The sequence below is a fragment of the Coregonus lavaretus genome (genome assembly GCF_964263955.1).
Source record: "Coregonus lavaretus genome assembly, contig: HAP1_SCAFFOLD_2956, whole genome shotgun sequence".
NCBI lineage: Eukaryota > Metazoa > Chordata > Actinopteri > Salmoniformes > Salmonidae > Coregonus > Coregonus lavaretus.
In genome coordinates, this window is record NW_028160880.1 from 1 (window position 1) to 24,709 (window position 24,709).

The window sequence follows — 24,709 nt, forward strand, 5'->3', positions numbered from 1 at the left end:
GTAAACTTACGCACCTGACAGATAGATAAGGAGCAGACAGGTAAACTTACGCACCTGACAGATAGATAAGGAGCAGACAGGTAAACTTACGCACCTGGACAAATAGATAAGAGCAGACAGGTAAACTTACGCACCCGACAGATAGATAAGGAGCAGACAGGTGAACTTACGCACCCGACAGATAGATAAGGAGCAGACAGGTAAACTTACGCACCTGGACAGATAGATAAGGAGCAGACAGGTAAACTTACGCACCTGACAGATAGATAAGGAGCAGACAGGTAAACTTACGCACCTGACAGATCGATAAGGAGCAGACAGGTAAACTTACGCACCTGACATATCGATTAAGGAGCAGACAGGTGAACTTACGCGATGTACTGCTCTGTCTTGTTGTACTTCTTGGCCAGGTACTTGGCTGAGGCCTTACTGGGGATCTTGACGAAGGACATCTCCTTTCCAAAGCGCGTCAAGTTGCAGGGTGTCTCACACACACAGTAGTCATTATCCCTCTCCACCAGGAAGTCTAGAAAATAATAACCAAAGATCAAGTGATGGAATAAAAAACTAAGCAAGCTTATTCTTTGTCCCATCGCTGCAACTCCTGTACGGACTCAGGAGAGGCGAAGGTCGAAGAGCCACGCGTCCTCCGAAAACACGACCATGTCATGCCACACTGCTTGCTTAACCTGGAAGCCAGCCCGCACCAGTGTGTTGGAAGAAACACTGTACAACTGGCGACTGGCCCGCCACAAGGAGTCGCTTAGAGCGCGATGGGACAAGGACAAACCCTCCCCCAACCTGGAAGACGCTCAGCCAACTGTGCGCCGCGTCATGGGTCTCCCGGTCGCGGCCGGCTGCGACACAGCCTGGGATCGAACCCGGGTCTGTAGTGATGCCTCAAGCACGGCGATGCAGTGCCTTAGACCGCTGAGCCACTTGGGAAGCCTAAGATTGCTTATTCTAATAATGGATTGAATTGGATTGAATTTAAGCGCCTACAGTAAGGGTAATGAGAAACCAGGCAGATCGCTCAAGAGTGACTTCGAAATTGGACGTCTATCCATGTCCCGAGGACGTCGGGCGCTATTAACATCAAGTAGGCTTGGGTTTTGCTACGGCGTTGTGGTTGGGGTAAGTGGATGGGCGTAATCCCATGACTCTGGATCAGAAGGTTGCGTGTTCGATCCCAGTGGTTAGGGTAGGTGGATGGGCTGATCCATGACTCTGGATCAGAAGGTTGCGTGTTCGATCCCAGTGGTTGGGTAGGTGGATGGGCGTGATCCCATGACTCTAGATCAGAAGGTTGCGTGTTTTTGTTTTTTTACCCTATCCCAAACCTTAACCCTTAACCTTCTACATTTGACATTTGGAGCAATTTCGAAATTTGACGTTTGGAGAAACAAAACGATAATGAACTTGAGGAATCACCCAGGGTGTCAAAAACACTTCTAAATTTGACGTTTGCAGCAACTTCTAAATTTGATATTTTGGAGAAAAGTGGATAAACATCTTATTCTGAAGTGAGACTGTGAGATCTTGTTGTGAGAAACAGACAATGCCCTGATTAGGTAGAAAGAGACAGGGGACAACTTGAGAGGATCAAGCAGACAGAGAGACAGACAGGAGAGCGAGAGAGAGAGAGAGAGAGAGAGAGAGAGAGAGAGAGAGAGAGAGAGAGAGGAGAGAGAGAGAGAGAGAGAGAGAGAGAGAGAGAGAGAGAGAGAGAGAGAGAGAGAGAGAGAGAGAGAGAAGAGAGAGAGACAGAGAGAGACGAGACAAACGGGAGGTTTTACTTACCCAAGGCAGGGTCGGCACACTCCTTGTACTGCTCTGGGTGCAGTAAGGGGCATCTCCTGAGGAAAACATGACACAGACACAGAATGTTCTGGATGAAGAAAAGGAGGAAGATGAAGAGGGCACATCTCTGCTTGACTGGTCTGGTCATTACAACTCTTCTTTCTCTGGTCTGTCTTCTCTGCCTAGAAAACGTCTCCCTAAAATGTGATCTAATCTCTTAATTCAATTAATTAATTGATTTCTTTAAACACTGGTGTCCTTTCATTTTCTCTAGATTGCACAAGCTCTTCTATCAGTGAGAACACAGTTAAAGACAACAACATGATGTCCCAGATACAGTGAATTAGCTCCCTCCTGCCGTATAATTATTGTTATTCACATCTCGGCCACACTGTTTAAATCCAGTAAATGACACCGGCAGAATGGTGAATGAGATCATGACAGAATCTACAGAGGAGGGTAGTGTCCCAACTGTCACCCTATTCCCTATACAGTGCACTACTTTTGACCAGAGCCCTAGTCAATAGTTCTGCACCATAGAAGGGAATAGGGTACCATTTGGAACACAGCGGAGGAGGGTGCTTCACTGTGCAGACGACTGATGGATACTCTGGGACAAGTGTCTTTCATATGACACTCAGAATAAACCACTGAGAGACACTGCTACTGCTACTTCTAACAAGCACAAATTACAGGTGCTGGTCATAGGAACAATTCAGAATAAAAGCTAGATTCCACATGTAGATAGCACTGATTTGGCTGACTACCATGGGTTCTATAGGAATGAATCATAATAAAAACTAGATTCCACAATTTGATAGGCCTATTCAGGAAATAAGTAGAACGGATATTGTATCTCTGGCCCTAACACTAATTAGGCTGACAAACATCGGCATAGCAATTGTTCTGACAAATCCATCACAACCAATGTAGTCCGCTACTACCCATTTTATAATTGACAATAAATCACAGGAAAATATAAGCTTTTCTTTTGTGTCTTTCTCACATTCAACCCAGTCACCTCTGTCTCTAAGATACACAATCTATCACATTCAAGCCAGTCACCCCTGTCTCAAAGATACACAATCTATCACATTCAACCCAGTCATCTCTGTCTCTAAGATACACAACCTATCACATTCAACCCAGTCATCTCTGTCTCTAAGATACACAATCTATCACATTCAACCCAGTCACCCCTGTCTCTAAGATACACAATCTATCACATTCAACCCAGTCACCCCTGTCTCTAAGATACACAATCTATCACATTCAACCCAGTCACACCTGTCTCTAAGATACACAATCTATCACATTCAACCCAGTCACCCCTGTCTCTAAGATACACAATCTGTCACATTCAACCCAGTCATCTCTGTCTCTAAGATACACAACCTATCACATTCAACCCAGTCACCCCTGTCTCTAAGATAAACAATCTATCACATTCAACCCAGTCACCCCTGTCTCTAAGACACACAATCTGTCACATTCAACCCAGTCACCCCTGTCTCTAAGATACACAATCTATCACATTCAACCCAGTCATCCCTGACTAGAAGATACAGAATCTATCACATTAAACCCAGTCACCCCTGTCTCTAAGATACACATTCAACCCAATCACCCCTGTCTCTAAGATACACAATCTATCACATTCAACCCAGTCACCCCTGTCTCTAAGATACACAATCTATCACGTTCAACCCAGTCACCCCTGTCTCTAAGATACACAATATATCACATTCAACCCAGTCACCCCTGTCTCTAAGATACACAATCTATCACATTCAACCCAGTCACCCCTGTCTCTAAGATACACAATCTATCACATTCAACCCAGTCACCCCTGTCTCTAAGATACACATCTGTCACATTCAACCCAGTCACCCCTGTCTCTAAGATACACAATCTATCACATTCAACCCAGTCACCCCTGTCTCTAAGATACACAATATATCACATTCAACCCAGTCACCCCTGTCTCTAGATAAACAATCTATCACATTCAACAAACAAGAGTTGAGATAAAACTCCACTGCAGCATGTGCCAACTAACCACACTGAACAACAGCGGTGTGACAACAACAGTTTCAGTTTTAAGAGTTTTGTTGGATCCCTGAGTCATGGATCCCTATAGCGTCAGAGAGGATGACTGAGTCATGGATCCCTATAGTGTCAGTGACAGAGAGGATGACTGAGTCATGGATCCCTATAGCGTCAGTGACAGAGAGGATGACTGAGTCATGGATCCCTATAGCATCAGAGAGGATGACTGAGTCATGGATCCCTATAGCGTCAGAGAGGATGACTGAGTCATGGATCCCTATAGCTTCAGAGAGGATGACTGAGTCATGGATCCCTATAGCGTCAGAGAGGATGACTGAGTCATGGATCCCTATAGCGTCAGAGAGGATGACTGAGTCATGGATCCCTATAGCTTCAGTGACAGAGAGGATGACTGAGTCATGGATCCCTATAGCGTCAGAGAGGATGACTGAGTCATGGATCCCTATAGCGTCAGAGAGGATGACTGAGTCATGGATCCCTATAGCGTCAGAGAGGATGACTGAGTCATGGATCCCTATAGCGTCAGAGAGGATGACTGAATCATGGATCCCTATAGCGTCAGAGAGGATGACTGAGTCATGGATCCCTATAGCGTCAGAGAGGATGACTGAGTCATGGATCCCTATAGCGTCAGAGAGGATGACTGAGTCATGGATCCCTATAGCGTCAGAGAGGATGACTGAGTCATGGATCCCTATAGCGTCAGAGAGGATGACTGAGTCATGGATCCCTATAGCGTCAGAGAGGATGACTGAGTCATGGATCCCTATAGCGACAGAGAGGATGACTGAGTCATGGATCCCTATAGCGACAGAGAGGATGACTGAGTCATGGATCCCAATAGCGACAGAGAGGATGACTGAGTCATGGATCCCTATAGCGACAGAGGATGACTGAGTCATGGATCCCTATAGCGACAGAGAGGATGACTGAATCATGGATCCCTATAGCGACAGAGAGGATGACTGAGTCATGGATCCCAATAGTGACAGAGGCTACATAGAGGATGACTGAGTCATGGATCCCTATAGCGTCAGAGAGGATGACTGAGTCATGGATCCCTATAGTGACAGAGAGGATGACTGAGTCATGGATCCCTATAGCGTCAGAGAGGATGACTGAGTCATGGATCCCTATAGCGTCAGAGAGGATGACTGAGTCATGGATCCCTATAGCGTCAGAGAGGATGACTGAGTCATGGATCCCTATAGCGTCAGAGAGGATGACTGAGTCATGGATCCCTATAGCGTCAGAGAGGATGACTGAGTCATGGATCCCTATAGCGTCAGAGAGGATGACTGAGTCATGGATCCCTATAGCGTCAGAGAGGATGACTGAGTCATGGATCCCTATAGCGTCAGAGAGGATGACTGAGTCATGGATCCCTATAGCGTCAGAGAGGATGACTGAGTCATGGATCCCTATAGCGTCAGAGAGGATGACTGAGTCATGGATCCCTATAGCGTCAGAGAGGATGACTGAGTCATGGATCCCTATAGCGTCAGAGAGGATGACTGAGTCATGGATCCCTATAGCGACAGAGAGGATGACTGAGTCATGGATCCCTATAGCGTCAGAGAGGATGACTGAGTCATGGATCCCTATAGCGTCAGAGAGGATGACTGAGTCATGGATCCCTATAGCGTCAGAGAGGATGACTGAGTCATGGATCCCTATAGCGTCAGTGACAGAGAGGATGACTGAGTCATGGATCCCTATAGCGTCAGAGGATGACTGAGTAATGGATCCCTATAACGTCAGAGAGGATGACTGAGTCATGGATCCCTATAGTGTCAGTGACAGAGAGGATGACTGAGTCATGGATCCCTATAGCGTCAGTGACAGAGAGGATGACTGAGTCATGGATCCCTATAGCGTCAGAGAGGATGACTGAGTCATGGATCCCTATAGCGTCAGAGAGGATGACTGAGTCATGGATCCCTATAGCGTCAGAGAGGATGACTGAGTCATGGATCCCTATAGCGTCAGAGAGGATGACTGAGTCATGGATCCCTATAGCGTCAGAGAGGATGACTGAGTCATGGATCCCTATAGCTTCAGTGACAGAGAGGATGACTGAGTCATGGATCCCTATAGCGTCAGAGAGGATGAATGAGTCATGGATCCCTATAGCGTCAGAGAGGATGACTGAGTCATGGATCCCTATAGCGTCAGAGAGGATGACTGAGTCATGGATCCCTATAGCGACAGAGAGGATGACTGAGTCATGGATCCCTATAGCGACAGAGAGGATGACTGAGTCATGGATCCCAATAGCGACAGAGAGGATGACTGAGTCATGGATCCCTATAGCGACAGAGAGGATGACTGAGTCATGGATCCCTATAGCGACAGAGAGGATGACTGAATCATGGATCCCTATAGCGACAGAGAGGATGACTGAGTCATGGATCCCAATAGTGACAGAGGCTACATAGAGGATGACTGAGTCATGGATCCCTATAGCGTCAGAGAGGATGACTGAGTCATGGATCCCTATAGTGACAGAGAGGATGACTGAGTCATGGATCCCTATAGCGTCAGAGAGGATGACTGAGTCATGGATCCCTATAGCGTCAGAGAGGATGACTGAGTCATGGATCCCTATAGCGTCAGAGAGGATGACTGAGTCATGGATCCCTATAGCGTCAGAGAGGATGACTGAGTCATGGATCCCTATAGCGTCAGAGAGGATGACTGAGTCATGGATCCCTATAGCGTCAGAGAGGATGACTGAGTCATGGATCCCTATAGCGTCAGAGAGGATGACTGAGTCATGGATCCCTATAGCGTCAGAGAGGATGACTGAGTCATGGATCCCTATAGCGTCAGAGAGGATGACTGAGTCATGGATCCCTATAGCGTCAGAGAGGATGACTGAGTCATGGATCCCTATAGCGTCAGAGAGGATGACTGAGTCATGGATCCCTATAGCGTCAGAGAGGATGACTGAGTCATGGATCCCTATAGCGACAGAGAGGATGACTGAGTCATGGATCCCTATAGCGTCAGAGAGGATGACTGAGTCATGGATCCCTATAGCGTCAGAGAGGATGACTGAGTCATGGATCCCTATAGCGTCAGAGAGGATGACTGAGTCATGGATCCCTATAGCGTCAGAGAGGATGACTGAGTCATGGATCCCTATTGCGTCAAAGAGGATGACTGAGTCATGGATCCCTATAGCATCAGAGAGGATGACTGAGTCATGGATCCCTATAGCGTCAGAGAGGATGACTGAGTCATGGATCCCTATAGCGTCAGAGAGGATGACTGAGTCATGGATCCCTATAGCGTCAGAGAGGATGACTGAGTCATGGATCCCTATAGCGTCAGTGACAGAGAGGATGACTGAGTCATGGATCCCTATAGCGTCAGAGGATGACTGAGTAATGGATCCCTATAACGTCAGAGAGGATGACTGAGTCATGGATCCCTATAGTGTCAGTGACAGAGAGGATGACTGAGTCATGGATCCCTATAGCGTCAGTGACAGAGAGGATGACTGAGTCATGGATCCCTATAGCGTCAGAGAGGATGACTGAGTCATGGATCCCTATAGCGTCAGAGAGGATGACTGAGTCATGGATCCCTATAGCGTCAGAGAGGACTGAGTCATGGATCCCTATAGCGTCAGAGAGGATGACTGAGTCATGGATCCCTATAGCGTCAGAGAGGATGACTGAGTCATGGATCCCTATAGCTTCAGTGACAGAGAGGATGACTGAGTCATGGATCCCTATAGCGTCAGAGAGGATGAATGAGTCATGGATCCCTATAGCGTCAGAGAGGATGACTGAGTCATGGATCCCTATAGCGTCAGAGAGGATGACTGAGTCATGGATCCCTATAGCGTCAGAGAGGATGACTGAGTCATGGATCCCTATAGCTTCAGTGACAGAGAGGATGACTGAGTCATGGATCCCTATAGCGTCAGAGAGGATGACTGAGTCATGGATCCCTATAGTGTCAGAGAGGATGACTGAGTCATGGATCCCTATAGCGTCAGAGAGGATGACTGAGTCATGGATCCCTATAGCGTCAGAGAGGATGACTGAGTCATGGATCCCTATAGCGACAGAGAGGATGACTGAGTCATGGATCCCTATAGCGTCAGAGAGGATGACTGAGTCATGGATCCCTATAGCGACAGAGAGGATGACTGAGTCATGGATCCCTATAGCGACAGAGAGGATGACTGAGTCATGGATCCCTAAAGCGACAGAGAGGATGACTGAGTCATGGATCCCTATAGCGACAGAGAGGATGACTGAGTCATGGATCCCTATAGCGACAGAGAGGATGACTGAGTCATGGATCCCTATAGCGTCAGAGAGGATGACTGAGTCATGGATCCCTATAGCGTCAGAAAGGATGACTGAGTCATGGACTGAGTCACGTTTAATTTTTTGCTGCGTTATGAAAGGAACTAGACACGGACATGAATGATCTGTTTAGTGTGTTAACACACTCTTGGTATGCTAGCTAGCTAGCGGGTAGCTACTGGTAACGTTTATTGGTAATTATCTGTTTAGTGCAACGGTGGAGAGTTGTTTCCAATGTTAATGTGCTAGCTAGCCAACGTTTAATTTTTGCTGCGTTACGAAAGGAACTAGACACGGACATGAATTATCTGTTTAGTGTGTTAACACACTCTTGGTAGTTTGTTGTAACCAAGTATTGGTGCTAAACTGTGTGTTATTGGATGCTAGCATGCTAGTTAGCTATGGCGTCATAGCTAGGCATCGTGGGCTGTTGTGGGTAGTTACTGTGGGTTGGCATTGTTTTTCGGCGGTGCCGGGGGTAGCACGAAGCTAGCTAGCTAGCCGTTCTTCAAACAAGGTCAACACAGTGGCCATTGCTAGCTAGCCAACAGACACGGACACGAATTATCTGCTTAGTGTGTTAACACACTATTGGTGGTTTGTTGTGACCAAGTGTTGGTGCTAAACTGTGTGTTTTTGGATGCTAGCATGCTAGTTAGCTATGGTGTCATAGTTAGCTAGCTGAATAAAGTGGGTTGAGTCTATTCCTTTAAACATTGAACCGCTGTGGTTCACAACAATTCTGATTTCTAAAGGTGGAAGTTGGTAGAGTTTTTGTTCGGGTGGTTCAGTGAAACAATTATAGTTTCTGAGGTAGAAGTTTTTGGTGAGGGAGGCCCTGCTCTCTACTCTCCCAGATGTTTAGTTCATTTCATTCCGATCTCCTCTGCATTATTGTAGCCATTTGCTACAGCCTGTCAACTATGCCTCTGCCTATCCCTGTTCTCTCCTCTCTGCACAGGCTACACAAACGCCCCACACCGCGTGGCTGCTGCCTCTCTAGCCTGGTGGTCCCTGCACGCACCCCACACCTGGAGTTCCAGGTCTCAGGCAGCCTCTGGAACTGCCGTTCTGCTGCCAACAAAGCTGACTTCATCCCAGCCTATGCTAATCTCCAGTCCCTCGACTTCCTGGCGCTGACGGAAACATGGATTACCACTGAAAACACTGCTACTCCTACTGCTCTCTCCTCGTCTGACCATGTGTTCTCGCATACCCCGAGAGCATCTGGTCAGAGGGGTGGTGGCACAGGAATCCTCATCTCTCCCAAGTGGACATTCTCAATTTTTCCCCTAACCCATCTGTCTATCTCCTCATTTGAATTCCATGCTGTCACAGTCACTAGCCCATTTAAGCTTAATATCCTTGTCATCTATCGCCCTCCAGGTTCCCTTGGAGAGTTCATCAATGAGCTTGACGCCTTGATAAGTTCCTTTCCTGAGGATGGCTCACCCCTCACAGTTTTGGGGGATTTCAACCTCCCTATGTCCACATTTGACTCATTTCTCTCTGCCTCCTTCTTTCCACTCCTCTCCTCTTTTGACCTCACCCTCTCACCGTCCCCCCCTACTCACAAGGCAGGCAATACGCTTGACCTCATCTTTACTAGATGCTGCTCTTCTACTAATCTCACTGCAACTCCCCTCCATGTCTCCGACCACTACTTTGTTTCCTTTTCTCTCTCGCTCTCCTCCCACACTACTCACTCTGCCCCTACACAGATGGTAACGCCCCGCCGCAACCTTCGCTCTCTCTCTCCCACTACTCTCTCCTCTTCCATCCTATCATCTCTTCCCTCTGCTCAATCCTTCTCCCTCCAATCTCCTGATTCTGCCTCCTCAACCCTCCTCTCCTCCCTTTCTGCATCCTTTGACTCTCTGTGTCCCCTATCCTCCCGGCCGGCTCAGTCCTCCCCTCCAGCTCCGTGGCTTGATGACTCATTGCGAGCTCACAGAACAGAGCTCCGGGCAGCGGAGCGGAAATGGAAGAAAACTAAACTCCCTGCCGACCTGGCATCTTTTCACTCCCTCCTCTCTACATTTTCTTCATCTGTTTCTGCTGCTAAGGCCACTTTCTACCACTCTAAATTCCAAGCATCTGCCTCTAACCCTAGGAAGCTCTTTGCCACATTTTCCTCCCTGCTGAATCCCCCCCCTCCTCTCTCTCTGTGGATGACTTCGTCAACCACTTTGAAAAGAAGGTTGACGACATTCGATCCTCGTTTGTTAAGTCTAATGACACTGCTGGTCCTACTCACACTGCCCTACCCTATGCTTTGACTTCTTTCTCCCCTCTCTCTCCAGATAAAATCCTGAGACTTGTGACTGCAGGCCGCCCAACAACCTGCCCGCTTGACCCCATCCCCTCCTCTCTTCTCCAGACCATCTCCGGTGACCTTCTCCCCTACCTCACCTCGCTGATCAACTCATCCTTGACCGCTGGCCATGTCCCTTCCGTCTTCAAGAGAGCGAGAGTTGCTCCCCTTCTCAAAAAACCAACACTCGATCCCACTGATGTCAACAACTACAGACCAGTATCCCTTCTTTCTTTTCTTTCCAAAACTATTGAGCGTGCCGTCTTTAGCCAACTCTCTTGCTATCTCTCTCAGAATGACCTTCTTGATCCAAACCAGTCAGGTTTCAGGACTGGTCATTCAACTGAGACTGCTCTTCTCTGTGTCACGGAGGCTCTCCGCACTGCTAAAGCTAACTCTCTCTCCTCTGCTCTTGTCCTTCTAGACCTGTCTGCTGCCTTTGATACTGTGAACCATCAGATCCTCCTCTCCACCCTCTCCGAGCTGGGCATCTCCGGCGCGGCTCACTCCTGGATTGCGTCCTACCTGACCGGTCGCTCCTACCAAGTGGCGTGGCGAGAAGCTGTCTCCGCACCACGTGCTCTCACCACTGGTGTCCCTCAGGGCTCAGTTCTAGGCCCTCTCCTTTTCTCCCTATACACCAAGTCACTTGGCTCTGTCATATCCTCACATGGCCTCTCCTATCATTGCTACGCTGACGATACACAACTAATCTTCTCCTTTCCCCCTTCTGATAACCAGGTGGCGAATCGCATCTCTGCATGTCTGGCAGACATATCAGTATGGATGACGGATCACCACCTCAAGCTGAACCCTGGCAAGACGGAGCTGCTCTTCCTCCCGGGGAAGGACTGCCCGTTCCATGATCTCGCCATCACGGTTGACAACTCCGCTGTGTCCTCCTCCCAGAGTGCGAAGAGCCTAGGCGTGACCCTGGACAACACCCTGTCGTTCTCCGCCAACATCAAGGCGGTGACCCGCTCCTGCAGGTTCATGCTCTACAACATCCGGAGAGTACGAACCTGCCTTACACAGGAAGCGGCACAGGTCCTAATCCAGGCACTTGTCATCTCCCGTCTGGACTACTGCAACTCGCTGTTGGCTGGCCTCCCTGCCTGTGCCATTAAACCCCTAAAACTCATCCAGAATGCCGCAGCCCGTCTGGTGTTCAACCTTCCCAAGTTCTCTCACGTCACCCCCCTCCTCCGCACACTCCACTGGCTTCCAGTTGAAGCTCGCATCCGCTACAAGACCATGGTGCTTGCCTATGGAGCAGTGAGGGGAACGGCACCTCTGTACCTTCGGGCTCTGATCAGTCCCTACACCCAAACGAGGGCATTGCGTTCATCCACATCTGGCCTGCTGGCTCCCCTTCCTCTGTGGAAGCATAGCTCCCGCTCAGCCCAGTCAAAACTGTTCGCTGCTCTGGCACCCCAATGGTGGAACAAGCTCCCTCACGACGCCAGGACAGCGGAGTCACTCACCACCTTCCGGAGACATTTGAAACCCCACCTCTTTAAGGAATACCTGGGATAGGATAAAGTAATCCTTCTACCCCCCCCCCCTCCCCCCCCCCCCCCAAAATTGTAAAGTGGTTATCCCACTGGCTATAGGGTGAACGCACCAATTTGTGAGTCGCTCTGGATAAGAGCGTCTGCTAAATGACGTAAATGTGCCCTTGAGCAAGGCACTTAACCCTAATTGCTCCTGTAAGTCGCTCTGGATAAGAGCGTCTGCTAAATGACTAAAATGTAAATGTAATCCCTATAGCGTCAGAGAGGATGACTGAGTCATGGATCCCTATAGCGTCAGAGAGGATGACTGAGTCATGGATCCCTATAGCGTCAGAGAGGATGACTGAGTCATGGATCCCTATAGCGACAGAGAGGATGACTGAGTCATGGATCCCTATAGCGTCAGAGAGGATGACTGAGTCATGGATCCCTATAGCGTCAGAGAGGATGACTGAGTCATGGATCCCTATAGCTTCAGAGAGGATGACTGAGTCATGGATCCCTATAGCGTCAGAGAGGATGACTGAGTCATGGATCCCTATAGCGACAGAGAGGATGACTGAGTCATGGATCCCTATAGCGTCAGAGAGGATGACTGAGTCATGGATCCCTATAGCGACAGAGAGGATGACTGAGTCATGGATCCCTATAGCGTCAGAGAGGATGACTGAGTCATGGATCCCTATAGCGTCAGAGAGGATGACTGAGTCATGGATCCCTATATCGTCAGAGAGGATGACTGAGTCATGGATCCCTATAGCGTCAGAGAGGATGACTGAGTCATGGATCCCTATAGCGTCAGAGAGGATGACTGAGTCATGGATCCCTATAGCGTCAGAGAGGATGACTGAGTCATGGATCCCTATAGCGTCAGAGAGGATGACTGAGTCATGGATCCCTATAGCGTCAGAGAGGATGACTGAGTCATGGATCCCTATAGCGACAGAGAGGATGACTGAGTCATGGATCCCTATAGCGTCAGAGAGGATGACTGAGTCATGGATCCCTATAGCGTCAGAGAGGATGACTGAGTCATGGATCCCTATATCGTCAGAGAGGATGACTGAGTCATGGATCCCTATAGCGTCAGAGAGGATGACTGAGTCATGGATCCCTATAGCGTCAGAGAGGATGACTGAGTCATGGATCCCTATAGCGTCAGAGAGGATGACTGAGTCATGGATCCCTATAGCGTCAGAGAGGATGACTGAGTCATGGATCCCTATAGCGTCAGAGAGGATGACTGAGTCATGGATCCCTATAGCGTCAGAGAGGATGACTGAGTCATGGATCCCTATAGCGTCAGAGAGGATGACTGAGTCATGGATCCCTATAGCGTCAGAGAGGATGACTGAGTCATGGATCCCTATAGTGACAGAGAGGATGACTGAGTCATGGATCCCTATAGTGACAGAGAGGATGACTGAGTCATGGATCCCTATAGCGTCAGAGAGGATGACTGAGTCATGGATCCCTATAGTGACAGAGAGGATGACTGAGTCATGGATCCCTATAGTGACAGAGAGGATGACTGAGTCATGGATCCCTATAGTGTCAGAGAGGATGACTGAGTCATGGATCCCTATAGCGTCAGAGAGGATGACTGAGTCATGGATCCCTATAGCTTCAGTGACAGAGAGGATGACTGAGTCATGGATCCCTATAGCGTCAGAGAGGATGACTGAGTCATGGATCCCTATAGTGACAGAGAGGATGACTGAGTCATGGATCCCTATAGCGTCAGAGAGGATGACTGAGTCATGGATCCCTATAGCGTCAGAGAGGATGACTGAGTCATGGATCCCTATAGCGTCAGAGAGGATGACTGAGTCATGGATCCCTATAGCGTCAGAGAGGATGACTGAGTCATGGATCCCTATAGTGACAGAGAGGATGACTGAGTCATGGATCCCTATAGTGACAGAGAGGATGACTGAGTAATGGATCCCTATAGCGTCAGAGAGGATGACTGAGTCATGGATCCCTATAGCGTCAGAGAGGATGACTGAGTCATGGATCCCTATAGTGACAGAGAGGATGACTGAGTCATGGATCCCTATAGTGACAGAGAGGATGACTGAGTCATGGATCCCTATAGCATCAGAGAGGATGACTGAGTCATGGATCCCTATAGTGACAGAGAGGATGACTGAGTCATGGATCCCTATAGCGACAGAGAGGATGACTGAGTCATGGATCCCTATAGCGACAGAGAGGATGACTGAGTCATGGATCCCTATAGCGTCAGAGAGGATGACTGAGTCATGGATCCCTATAGTGACAGAGAGGATGACTGAGTCATGGATCCCTATAGCGTCAGAGAGGATGACATATGCCGTGTTCACGTGCTAATCGGAACTAGGAAACTCTGAAGTTTTAGACTTGCTAATAGGTTGTAGTTAAACACATGCCGTGTTCAACCAGTTAGCAAGTCGGAAATGTCAACGTTTCCTATTTCCGACTAGCACGTGAACACGGAGTCATAGTTCCCCATATTATCAGTAACAGAGAGGATGGTGGTGGTTCCCTATGGTGAGTGACAGAGAGGATGACTCGGCACATGGTAGGCAGAATTTTCCTACATTCTATATTTTTCTAGGGGCAGCTCATAGACTTAGTTAAACAACTCTTCTTTGTATCTGTCCCATTATGGTGTCTGTGAGAGCATTGGAAGTGCCATTGAGAACATCTCCATTTCAGAGTAGGCAATTTTCTTCTTCTACTATTTCTATGAGTTGGTAAATAAACTGAAAGGGTGCATACTGCCACCTGGAGTGTGATGTTTGAACAGGTATAAAGCCAAGGTTGGCGATTTCCTGCCACCTGCAGTTATGGAATGAGCATAATTCATTGGCTGATCCCTCCTGATGACCTGGATGGAATTATGTGATCCTTCCTTAACCCACAGGAAGTCCCACCCAGTTGACTACTTTAAAATGGTGGAAGTTGTCAATTTCAATGTCCATACAAAAAAAAAGGGTTATTTCCAAGTAGTGAGCTCTATCTATCTTTATGGGGCAGCTCTGCCTCGAGGGCTGAAATTAATGTGACAGGTTAACTTTGGAAAATGAATGTGATTGTTTAAGATTGGGGTTAGGGGTTGGGTTATGTTTAGGTAAGACGTATGATTAGTTAAAAGGATAGTTCACCCAAATTACAAAACTACACATTGGTCTCTTTACATGTTAAGCCAGGGGTGTCAAACTCATTCCTTAGAGGGCCTACTGCCTGCGTGTTTTTTTCCTTTCAATTAAGACTTAGACAACCAGGTGAGGGGAGTTCTTTACTAATTAGTGACCTTAATTCATCAATCAAGTACAAGGGAGGGACAAAAACCTGCAGACACTCAGATATAAGTTACTAGGGTTAGAGTAGTACAGAAAGTGTCGTATTTTGAAGCAGTGAAGCGAGTGGTAGAGGAAGATGGGTACAGGGTGAGAGAGAGAGAGAGAGAGAGAGAGAGAGAGAGAGAGAGAGAGAGAGAGAGAGAGAGAGAGAGAGAGAGAGAGAGAGAGAGAGAGAAGAGAGAGAAAGATAGAGAGAAATAGAGAGAGAGAGAGAGAGAGAGAGAGAGAAAGAGAGAGAGAGAGAGAGAGAGAGAGTGAGAAAGAGAGAGATAGAGAGAGAGAGAGAGAGAGAGAGAGAGAGAGAGATAGAGAGAGAGAGAGAGAGACAGAGTGAGAGAGAAATGGAGAGTGAGAAAGAGAGAGAAAGAGGCTCCTACCAGGCATGTGCACCATGCGGCAGTTGCAGTTCTCCACCAGGTAGCGTGTCTCACAGTCGATACGGCAGGCCGTGAGGCTGTAGGAGCTGAAGAAGTCAGAGTCCATGGGAGTAGACTTGCAATCACCCCACGGAGGTGGCAGGTATGTCAGCTAGATGGGGGAGAGAGAGAGAGAGAGTCTAGAAGAAGTTAGAGTCAATGGGAGTGGACTTGCAGTCGCCCCACAGAGGTGGCATGTACGTCAGCTATAGAGGAGAGAGAGAGAGATGTAAAGGCATACATACTGTGATACTGCTATAGGGGAGAGATATATGGATATGGGTCATCAGGGTGGGAGAAAAGAAAGTCCCTCTGGGAACTCACCAATGTTGTAGAAAAAATATAAAATATTTACGTTGTTCTAGTTGCAGTGCAGGCTTTTGTTAGAGCCCAGCACTAACACTACCTCGTTCAACTTTTCAACTAATCACGATAAGTTTGAATCAGGTTAGCGCTGGGTTGGAACAAAAGCCTGCACTCCCTGTATCTCTCCCTTCAGGGCTGGAGTTAGAGATGCAGAGGCTGCTGTGTGTGTGTGTGTGTGTGTGTGTGTGTGTGTGTGTGTGTGTGCACACAGCAGTGGATCATTGAGTGATGATGCAAGCGCCAACAAATCAACTAACCACATAAGACCATTTTACCACATGGTTAAGAGAGGATTAGTGAGTGTGCCACACAAACACACATTCTGCACCATCTCCCCCCAAAAATCGAATTACAAAACTATAACGGTTTCTCTATTTGCTGTTTCAGATGGGAGGAGTCAGAGAGTCAGGCGAAAGCAGAATAAAATGCAATAGTTCTGGTCACAATGGGTTGACCAGCACAAAGTTCCCTTTCAGTCAGTCAACTTCGGTATACCATACTACGTGGGAGTCGCACTCTCGTGACTTTGGTTGATGGATCTACAATCACGCTTGACAAGGCCAATGAAATCCACTCCCAGCCTTCCACAGGTGATAAGCGTGAGACTTGGATTAATTCCTTCAATTATTCCGCTCAGCACCTCGGTGTGAATCACCGATTCACGCTACTAAAACAAACAATTGCTCCAACTTAACTGTCCCTTAGAGTGTGATCACCCCCATGGACGTTGTGCACTGAATTTGTATGGTTCCCAGCTTCCTAATCACGAACAATTGGTTATTCTTCGAATCGATTGGCCACCGAAAATGACGAATCTAACAAGCCGGGTTCGTGTTCGCGACCTATGGATTAAAAGATTGGTTCACGTTGGTTGTCTTGTATGTCTCGGCTCGGTGCACGCTCAGGCTGCCCTCACTCGAATCAGTTCTTGTGCGAGACTAGGGGACGGCCGGCACTGTTCCCATACTAGTCCGAGGCGCAGGTTCTCTTGACAATCCTGTAGCACTCTTTAGGGGGCTTGGTGTTTCCGATGGTGACTTCCTCTCCCGTACCTCAGCTGAGTCTGAGTTGCAGGACGTGGACATGGTTAGGGGTGATCACGACAGATGCATCACCCCGAAGGGTGGGGTGCGCTGTACGAAGGCAACTCGATTCATGGGGGTATGGACACTGCTGCGTAGCACACTGCATATCAATTACCCAGAGCTCCTAATGGTTTATCTGGCACTCAGGCGCTTCCGCCTGCTTGTGTCGGGCCGGCTTGTGCTGGTCAGAAATCACAATATGTCAGTGGTGGCGTGCATCAACAGACGGGGAAATACTCTGTCTCGCTCCCTCCTGACCTTGGCTCGCTCCCTATTGCTGGGGAGCAGTGTGCACATGCTCTCGCTCTTGTGCACCAGTGGCCTCAGACCCTCCTTTAAGCGTTTCCACCAGTGGTTCTGATTCAGCCCACGTCGGAGAGGGCTTATCGTTGATTCTTGTGACTCCTGTTGGTTCAGGCAGCCTTGGTTCGCGGAGATCATTCGCCTTTTTAGGCAGGGACCCGGGGGGTAACTCCCGTAGCAACTCCAGTTGCGCAGGGACCAGTTGTCCCAGGCACACGGGCAGGTATGGCAAGCGAGGCCGGAGATTTGGTTCCCATGGGCCTGGCCCCTGAGAGGGCCAATCTGATGGAAAGAGGTTTCCCTTGAATGTTATTGATACCATTCAGTCTGCAAGGAGAGGGCTGTATGAGTATAAGTGGCAAGCGTTTGAGCTCTGGTGCCAAGACAAAGCAATTGTTCCTTTTCAGTGCCCTGTGAGGGACATCCTTTCTGTTCCTACAGGAGCTCTTCGAGCAGGGGGCGGGCATTCTCCACGTTAAAAGAGTACATGGCCTCTATCTCAGCGTGTCATGTGGGAATTGACGGAGCCTCACCGGGGGGCCCACCTCTCTGCTTGTGTACTTTGTCTCAGACCGGTCTCTAAACCTGGGACTTGGCGCTGGTTTTGGAGGCACTGTGCGAGGCCCCTTTTGAGCCTCTGGAGTCAGTGGATCTGAAGATCCTCTCTAACAAAACCTCCCTGCTCATGGCTTTGGCCTCAGCTAAATGTGTTGGGGACCTCCACGGGTTATCCGGTACTCAGTTCGCCGCGGGTGACTCTAAGGTGATGTTGCGTCTAAATACGGCCTTCGTCCCCAAACGTCATGGCTATGTCCTACAGGTCCTTAGATTTTGATCTATTTCCCCTTTCGCCTCCGCCTTTTGCTTGTGAAGAGCAACAGAGATTACATGCCCTGTGTCCGGTGAGAGCTTTACGCACATACATTGAACGGACCCAGGATATCCGATTATGTGACCAGCTTTTTGTCTGATTTGCTAATCCAGCTGGCAGGCAGGGCGCTCCCTGAGAAGTGTCTCTCCCACTGGATTGTGGAGGCTATCTCCCCGGCATATAGCAGCAAGGGGCAAGGGTTACCTAGTGGTGTACACACCCACTCCACCAGGGGTCTGGCAGCGTCTTGGGTATTGACTATAGGAGATACTATAGGAGACATTTGTGCTGCGGTGAGTTGGGCTTCACCACACACTTTTGTGAGGTTTTATTGATTGGCTGTCACTGCTCCCAGTTTATGGCAGCAAGCCTTGTGCGCAAATACCCAGACTACTGCATCTGGTCAGGTCTGGGTGGTCTGCCATGGGCCATTTAAATTTAGTATCCGTTGGGGTCGGCTTGGGGCGTGATTATATTTCGCCATAGTATGATGTACCGATGTTGACTGACTGAAAGGGAACGTAGCGTTACGACTAGAACTACTACTGTTCTCTGAAGGAGGGAAATGAGATACAACACCTGTTTGGCCCCGCCCGTTCTTGGGCTCAGTGAAGAGTGGTATTTTTTTTCTTTGAACATTTAGCAGATGCTCTTATCCAGAGCGACTTACAGTTAGTGAGTGCATACATTTTTTTTTTTCATACTGTATTAAATTGAAGGAAGGAATCACCTGTGGAAGGCGGGGCATTCCAGCGAGGCGTGGATTTTAATGACAGGCGTGATTGTAGATCTTTCAACCGAAGTCGCGAGAGTGCGACTCCCCATAGTATGTTGTACCTCATTTCCCTCCTTCAGGGAACAGTAGTTACAGTCATAAAGTTACATTTCTCTGGGCACCTTATTTCCTTTGTAGTGCACTACTTTTGACCAGGGCCCATAGGACCCTATGTAGGGAATGGGGTGCCATTTGGGACGCAACGCTAGCTTTCTCTGGGTTTGTCCAACATCAGTTTCATACCTGTCTGAAGAGCCAGCCGTCTGAATAATGATTTCGCCATGCTTGGTGGCTCCCTGTTCATTTCCAAGCCATTCTCACAGCACTATTCACCCAACCTAAGTCACCCACATACATTTTTCCTTCGGGGAAAAGTGTTTGCGGAGGCTTGATTCTGTGGGTGTGTATATGACTGCGAGTCTCTGTGCGTTTTGCAACTGTCTGTGAAAGGCTTTTTTAGGCTTTTTTTTTTAAACAGCCTTCCGAAACAATAGAGCAACAAATCGTTGTGTTTAGTTTTCAACCGGAGTTCCTCTAATTGAAGGTTACTGGCTAATTTGCTGAGGCTGAAGTGTGCTGGCAGAGCATGACTGTTTTATAGGCCTTACCCTAAGTGTATGTGTGGGTGTAAAGTGGGAGAGAGAGAGAGAGAGAGAGAGAGAGAGAGAGAGAGAGAGAGAGAGAGAGAGAGAGAGAGAGAGAGAGAGAGAGAGAGAGAGAGAGAGAGAGAATAATCACTTTCATAAATGGTAGATTACAGATGATCTTTATTAGAAGTAGAGTAGAATTATGTGTTAGTAATTTTTTTTATAATAATCTATATATATATATTTTTTTTTTGCACCAAAACAGTTTCACACTTAATTACCTTTTACGGCTAAATCAGGGTCACACAGAGTGTTTCTTGGTAGTCTTAAACAAATATACTTTGGAACAAAAGTATACAACTCACTCACATGGTTATGGCCTTAAAACAGGAAGACACCTGGACCATGTCAGATATAGAGTTGAAATATATTCCATTTTGAGTTTGTATCCCAATATTACACTTTATATACATCACAGAAGACTGAAATATAACAAAACTGTTTGACATAGAAACACTGGATTTTCAGTGAGTTTCTTTAAATTATGAAGATTTTTTAAAAATGTTCTCATAATGCTGATGATGTTATTAATATTTCATATTAATAACATTCCACCCATGAGGCCACTAGGTCATTTGACTGCAGGAAAGGGCTACGGACAGCTTGGTAAGTCATAGAGTAGTAAAAGCTGGGACAAAGCTTCTAATGCTGTCAGAGTGTGTGTCGGTGTCGGTGTTGTGTGTGTCCAGGACAGGTCTAATGAGGCTGCGGTGGGATTATGCATGCTGATGATGTCGTGGCTGCAGGTCCCAGTGTGTTTTGTGTGTCTCTCTCTCTCTCTCTCTCTCTCTCTCTCTCTCTCTCTCTCTCTCTCTCTCTCTCTCGCTCTCTCTCTCTTTCTCTCTCTCTCTCTCTACAGTAGTCAAGCCTGCTTGTAATAAAAGCATGGACGAGTCTCTCTGTATCAGCCTGAGAGAGAAACGGCCGCACCTTGGCAATGAACCTCAGGTGGTAAAAAGCTATTTTGGTCACATTCCTGATGCTTGATTCGAAATTGAATTCAGAATATAAAATTACACCTAGGTTTTTTTTACCTGGTGTTTTATCTTTATTGCCCGTGAATTAAAATATGCGGCCAGATTCTCTCTCTGTGCTTTGGCTCCAACAATAAGTACCTTGGTCTTGTCTTGATTTAGCTGGAGGAAGTTCCAAGTATTTAAATCACTAACTAATACAGTCTAATAATTTATCTGTGGAGCTAAAACCCTCTGGTGACAGAGACATGTAAAGTTGTGTATCGCCTGCGTAGCAAAGAAAATCAATGCTGTGCGTTCTGATAACGCTGCCAAGGGGTAATATATACTGTGGGGAGAACAAGTATTTGATACACTGCCGATTTTGCAGCTTCTCCTACTTACAAAGCATGTAGAGGTCTGTAATTTTTATCATAGGTACACTTCAACTGTGAGAGACGGAATCTAAAACAAAAATCCAGAAAATCGCATTGTATGATTTTTAAGTAATTAATTTGCATTCAGCCGAGACCTCAGAAAAAGAATGGTAGACCTCCACACGTCTGGTTCATCCTTGAGAGCAATTTCCAAACGCCTGAAGGTACCACGTTCATCTGTACAAACAATAGTACGCAAGTATAAGCACCATGGGACCACGCAGCCGTCATACCGCTCAGGAAGGAGACGCGTTCTGTCTCCTAGAGATGAACATACTTTGGTGCGAAAAGTGCAAATCAATTCCAGAACAACAGCAAAGGACCTTGTGAAGATGCTGGAGAAAACAGGTACAAAAGTATCTATATCCACAGTAAAACAAGTCTTATATCGACATAGCCTGAAAGGCTGCTCAGCAAGGAAGAAGCCACTGCTGCAAAACTGCCATAAAAAAGCCAGACTACGGTTTGCAACTGCACATGGGGACAAATATCATACTTTTTGGAGAAATGTCCTCTGGTCTGATGAAACAAAAATAGAACTGTTTGCCCATAATGACCATCGTTATATTTGGAGGAAAAATTGGTTTCTTGCAAGCCGAAGAACACCATTCCAACCGTGAAGCACGGGGGTGGCAGCATCATGCTTTGGGGGTGCTTTGCTGCAGGAGGGACTGGTGCACTTCACAAAATAGATGGTATCATGAGGAAGGAAAATGACGTGGATATATTGAAGCAACATCTCAAGACATCAGTCAGGAAGTTAAAGCTTGGTCGCAAATGGGTCTTCCAAATGGACAATGACCCCAAGTATACTTCCAAAGTTGTGGCAAAATGGCTTAAGGACAACAAAGTCAAGGTAATGGAGTGGCCATCACAAAGCCCTGACCTCAAACCTATAGAAAATGTGTGGGCAGAATTGAAAAAGCGTGTTCGAGCAAGGAGGCCTACAAACCTGACTCACTTACACCAGCTCTGTCAGGAGGAATGGGCCAAAATTCACCCAACTTATTGTGGGAAGCTTGTGGAAGGCTACCCGAAACATTTGACCCAAGTTAAACAATTTAAAAGCAATGCTATCAAATACTAATTGAGTGTATGTAAACTTCTGACCCACTGGGAATGTGATGAATGAAATAAAAGCTGAAATAAATAATTCTCTCTCCTATTATTCTCACATTTCACATTCTTAAAATAAAGTGGTGATCCTAACTGACCTAAGACAGGGAATTTTTACTAGGATTAAATGTCAGGAATTGTGAAAAACTGAGTTTAAATGTATTTGGTTAAGGTGTATGTAAACTTCCGACTTCAACTGTACCTTGCATAACATTAGTTTTAGGTCATTTTTGCCTGCTTAACTAGCTAGCTGGCTAGCTAGATTACGATTCACATATATCTAGCTGATAATTATGAAGTAAAATGTTTGCTTTGTGTACAGTGTGGGAAAAAAGTATTTGATCCCCTGCTGATTTTGTACGTTTGCCCACTGACAAAGACATGATCAGTCTATAATTTTAACGGTAGGTTTATTTGAACAATGAGAGACAGAATAACAACAAAATAATCCAGAAAAACGCATGTCAAAAATGTTATAAATTGATTTGCATTTTAATGAGGGAAATAAGTATTTGACCCCTCTGCAAAACATGACTTAGTACTTGGTGGCAAAACCCTTGTTGGCAATCACAGAGGTCAGACGTTTCTTGTAGTTGGCCACCATGTTTGCACACATCTCAGGAGGGATTTTGTCCCACTCCTCTTTGCAGATATTCTCCAAGTCATTAAGGTTTCGAGCCTGATGTTTGGCAACTCGAACCTTCAGCTCCCTCCACAGATTTTCTATGGGATTAAGGTCTGGAGACTGGCTAGGCCACTCCAGGACCTTAATGTGCTTCTTCTTGATCCACTCCTTTGTTGCCTTGGCCGTGTGTTTTGGGTCATTGTCATGCTGGAATACCCATCCACGACCCATTTTCAATGCCCTGGCTGAGGGAAGGAGGTTCTCACCCAAGATTTGACGGTACATGGCCCCGTCCATCATCCCTTTGATGCGGTGAAGTTGTCCTGTCCCCTTAACAGAAAAACACCCCCAAAGCATAATGTTTCCACCTCCATGTTCGACGGTGGGGATGGTGTTAATGGGGTCATAGGCAGCATTCCTCCTCCTCCTCCAAACACGGCGAGTTGAGTTGATGCCAAAGAGCTCGATTTTGGTCTCATCTGACCACAACACTTTCACCCAGTTCTCCTCTGAATCATTCAGATGTTAATTAGCAAACTTCAGAAGGGCCTGTATATGTGCTTTCTTGAGCAGGGGGTCCTTGCGGGCACTGCAGGATTTCAGTCCTTCACGGAATAGTGTTTTACCAATTGTTTTCTTGGTGACTATGGTCCCAGCTGCCTTGAGATCATTGACAAGATCCTCCCGTGTAGTTCTGGGCTGATTCCTCACCGTTCTCATGATCATTGCAACTCCACGAGGTGAGATCTTGCATGGAGCCCCAGGCCGAGGGAGATTAACAGTTATTTTGTGTTTCATCCAATTGCGAATAATCGCACCAACTGTTGTCACCTTCTCACCAAGCTGCTTGGCGATGGTCTTGTAGCCCATTCCAGCCTTGTGTAGATCTACAATCTTGTCCCTGACATCCTTGGAGAGCTCTTTGGTCTTTGCCATCGTGGAGAGTTTGGAATCTGATTGATTGATTGCTTCTGTGGACAGGTGTCTTTTATACAGGTAACAAGCTGAGATTAGGAGCACTCCCTTTAAGAGTGGGCTCCTAATCTCAGCTCGTTACCTGTATAAAAGACACCTGGGAGCCAGAAATGTTTCTGATTGAGAGGTGGTCAAATACTTATTTCCCTCATTAAAATGCAAATCAATTTATAACATTTTTTACATGCGTTTTTCTGGATTTCTTTGTTATTATTCTATCTCTCACTGTTCAAATAAACCTACCATTAAAATTATAGACTGATCATTTCTTTGTCAGTGGGCAAACGTACAAAATCAGCAGGGGATCAAATACTTTTTTCCCTCACTGTATATCTTGCTTAGTGGCTAGAAGAAGGAAGGTTCAGTGAATGGGTAAGTCCATAGTAAGTCAATAGGTCTAACTGGCTAGCTACCCACAAAGAATTGGCATCTACAGTCCCTTGCAAAAGTATTCATCCCCCTTGGCTTTTTTCCTATTTTGTTGCATTACAACCTGTAATTTTAATTGATTTTTATTTGGATTTCATGTAATGGACATAAACAAAATATTCCAAATTGGTGAAGTGGAATGAAAATATAACTTTTTCAGAAATTTCTAAAAAATAAATAACGGACAAGTGGTTAGTGCATATGTATTCACCCCCGTTGCTATGAAGCCCCTAAATAAGATCTGGTGCAACCAATTACCTTCAGAAGTCACATAATTAGTTAAATTAAGTCCACCTGTGTGCAATCTAAGTGTAACATGATCTGTCACATGATCTCAGTAT

General features: G+C 46.9%; 1 pseudogene across 1 annotated transcript in view; it reads right to left on the bottom strand.

Moving 5' to 3' along the window:
• Positions 1-368: 368 nt before the first annotated feature.
• LOC311121360 (acid-sensing ion channel 1-like) overlaps positions 369-24,709 on the bottom strand; it is a 63,360-nt pseudogene continuing 39,019 nt past the window's right edge. Inside the window, exons 4-6 of the transcript in view lie at positions 15,748-15,898; positions 1,801-1,856; positions 369-526 (exon numbers count right to left, since the gene is read on the bottom strand). The product of the transcript in view is annotated as an acid-sensing ion channel 1-like (transcript). The remainder of the gene's footprint in view (positions 527-1,800; positions 1,857-15,747; positions 15,899-24,709) is intronic.